Consider the following 3,287-nt stretch of genomic DNA (forward strand, 5'->3'; position numbering starts at 1 on the left):
ATGAATAAATAATGAATGACTCATATGAGTTATTTAAAGGCAAAAAATATCAAGTGTTATTGTATACAGAAGTTGTGACGTATAAAATGAGTGAAATACTACTGGACAATTGAAAAGTATGTTTGGATAAAACTTTAGGTGACTTTGCTAGGTGAAAGAAAGCAAGAAGTAAAAGGTAATTAATTATTCAATCATTTCGTTCCAAGTAGAACATAGATAACCGAAGTCAACAAACTGGCAAAAGAAAATAAAATAGTGCCCGGAGAGATAGCACAGCCGATCCAGGACCAAAGGTGGTTGGTTCGAATCCCGGTGTCCCATATGGTCCCCTGTGCCTGCCAGGAGCTATTTCTGAGCAGACAGCCAGGAGTGACCCCTGAGCACTGACAGGTATTGCCCAAAAACCAAAAAAGAAAAATACCTTTTAGACTGTTTTATTTTTAAGCCTACAGCACTTGGTATTCCCAGGCAGTCTCCCATCCAAGTACTAATCAGGCCCGACCCTGCTTTGCTTCCGAGATCAGACAAGATTGAGTGCGTTCAGGGTGGTATGGCTGTAGACAACTTTTAGACTCTTAAAAAAAAGGATTAGCTAGAAGGAAAGGTGAAAGGAAGTATGTAGGGCAGGTGGTGATTTTGACAGTAAGTGGCACTGGAGCTTCAGCAGTAGGGCAGTGAGACTTGCACATCCAGAAGTGTGAATTTTATCCCAAAGTTTACAGTACTATAAACAGATGGAAGATTGTAATAAAATTTGATTTTAACAGAAGTTCTTTAAAGTGATAGATATAATTCTCTGGGAGGAGAAAGACAAGTGTAAAATAATGGTCAAAGGGTCAAAGGGACTCTGGTGCATTGATGGTGTTAAGGACAGAACTAAATATCCAAAACATGAGACCAAACTTTCATAACCAAACTTAAAGATGCCTGTTGTGATGGCAAGTTGGGACCACTGGGGTGGGGGTGAGGGCATGCATGGAATGAACTCTGGAAATACTGATGGAGAAAGGGTGACACTGCTGGTGAGATTAATGCTAAAATATGTTTAAAACGTATGAATAACTTTGTAAATCACAATTTGAAATGAATAAAAGTATTTAATTACAAATTAAAAAACTAATTTACTTAGTAAATTTACATTAGTACGTGTGCAATTGTTAATAGTTCGTCTTAAAAGGAACAGAGAGGGGGCCGTAGAGATAGCATGGAGGTGGGGTGTTTGCCTTACATACAGAAAGACTTTGGTTTGAATCCCGGCATCCCATATGGTCCCCCGAGCCTGCCGGAAGCGATTTCTGAGCGTAGAGCCAGGAGTAACCCCTGAGCGCTTCCGGGTGTGACCCCCCAAAAACAAACAAACACACACAAGGAACAGAGAAGAAGATTAGTGACAAAGAAGACTGATGACATTTTTAGAATGGGCACAAACAGAAGACACTTATTTTTAAAAATATTCACCAAAAAGCATATATGTTATTCTTGTTGTTTGGAACCTCACGGTATGTGGGGATTACTTCTGTCTCTGACCTTGGAGGATCATATAGTACAGGAGATTGAACCTGGAGTTCCCATATGCAAAGCATGTGTTTAGCATTTAAACTAGCTGTTTAGCCATATCTATACACATATATCTTCTCAATTGTTATATGAATAGAATATGTGATAAGTCAGTTTGCTTTATAGTGACTTTCTTGATGACTCCATGAATAAAATAGTCATGATATCAGAGTGTATCTACTTACAAAGACTAAGTGCCTAATCTAGTGACAGCAGAGATCAATATTGAGTCTTTGATATCTTACCATTTCTCAAGTGCACTAGCTTGACATTTTGTAGCAAATTAATTACATTCGACATCTTACATCATGAAATGGGCAAAGATTTGACTATTGGAATAGACACAATTTAAATATAAACTTGCCTCTCCTGACTAGAATGCTTCTTCTAGTATTAGGCTAACATAATGACTTGTTTTCTTCACATATATAAATATGATTGTGTCTGATCTAGAAACTCACTTAAATTTATTATTAAAATATTTTTTGAAGTTTAGGGGCCATATGTGATGCTGGGGTTTTTAACTGTGTTGGTTGTGTGTAAGTAAAGTGCTTTAACCCCTGTACTGTCTCTCTGACCCTATTTTATCTCACAGGCTCTATTTCTCCCTTCTTTTAATTTTAGCACTCAGTGGCGGAGGTTAGGTTTATACTTTACACTTCAGCTAACAGCATACTAAATAGAATTATCCTAAAATTTAAAGAATAATTGGTAGTGGACACAATAACTTGTTAGGAATATTTGAGTAAAGGGTTAAAAGTCTCATTTGTAAATAAGATAATTGAGTCTTAGAACTATCAAGTTGTCATATTATACGAACATCCAAATATATTATCAAGGGAAACTGGATAGACAAAGAGGCATTCTAACAGTCTGTGGCAATTGTCTATTGCTTTCAGCCCCTGCACCACCCTTCATTGCTTGCTCTGTGATAATGCAGAAGACCCAATAGGTATTTCTCTTTAACACCTGACATGATGTTAAATTTTGTCAGTAGAGGGCACTGGAGGAACGCTACAGTAGGAAGGTCATTGCAATCTGTTCCAGGGTGATCCCAGGTGCTTTTTATTCCTGAGGTGTGGCTACTAGAGAGAGGGCACATGCAAAAGACACCTGGTGGTATTCTAGGTGGCTTGAGTTCCATGGCAATCTTAAGACTGACTAAATTTTGTGGGTAAATTTTCAGTGAGTTTTGTGGGCGCTTTAATAGTCAACTTTATAGTTGTGTTCATCTGTCACTAGCTGGACATTTTCTGCAATTCCTTGTCTATAGACCTCAGACTACCTTCCAGCTGGGAAGAATTTCTGACTTGGCCAATTCTGGCCGCAGTTGCTATTTTGTTCTATTCAGTTGATTTGTACCCTGAAGGATTGTTCCCTTCTTATCCGGTCATGAATAGTCTGACAGAAATTCAGTAACTTCTGTGTTATCCAATAGTTTCCAATAACAACTTGTCCAAAGAAATTTGAATCCAAGTGTAAAAAATATTCCTTCCAAATGTATTCTTTCATTGCATTTTACTCATCCTAAGAGTATTATGCTCTTTTTGTGTGTATGTGTGTGTTGCTTTAATTCAAACCCATGACCATACACACGCGCTTCTGAGTTACATTCCCAGCATGCCACTTAGATATTAATTAGAACTCCGTTTATATATTTATTTTGATGTCACATCTACTTACTCATAGCTTTTTGCTTAGGGCCTGTTTCTGATGGAGTTCTGTGGATG

General features: G+C 37.8%; 1 pseudogene; it reads right to left on the reverse strand.

The window, feature by feature from the left end:
• Positions 1 to 443: 443 nt before the first annotated feature.
• Positions 444 to 562, reverse strand: LOC126033145 (uncharacterized; annotated as a pseudogene).
• Between the last annotated feature and the right edge of the window lie 2,725 nt (positions 563 to 3,287).

The sequence above is a fragment of the Suncus etruscus genome, chromosome 16 (genome assembly GCF_024139225.1).
Source record: "Suncus etruscus isolate mSunEtr1 chromosome 16, mSunEtr1.pri.cur, whole genome shotgun sequence".
Taxonomy (NCBI): domain Eukaryota; kingdom Metazoa; phylum Chordata; class Mammalia; order Eulipotyphla; family Soricidae; genus Suncus; species Suncus etruscus.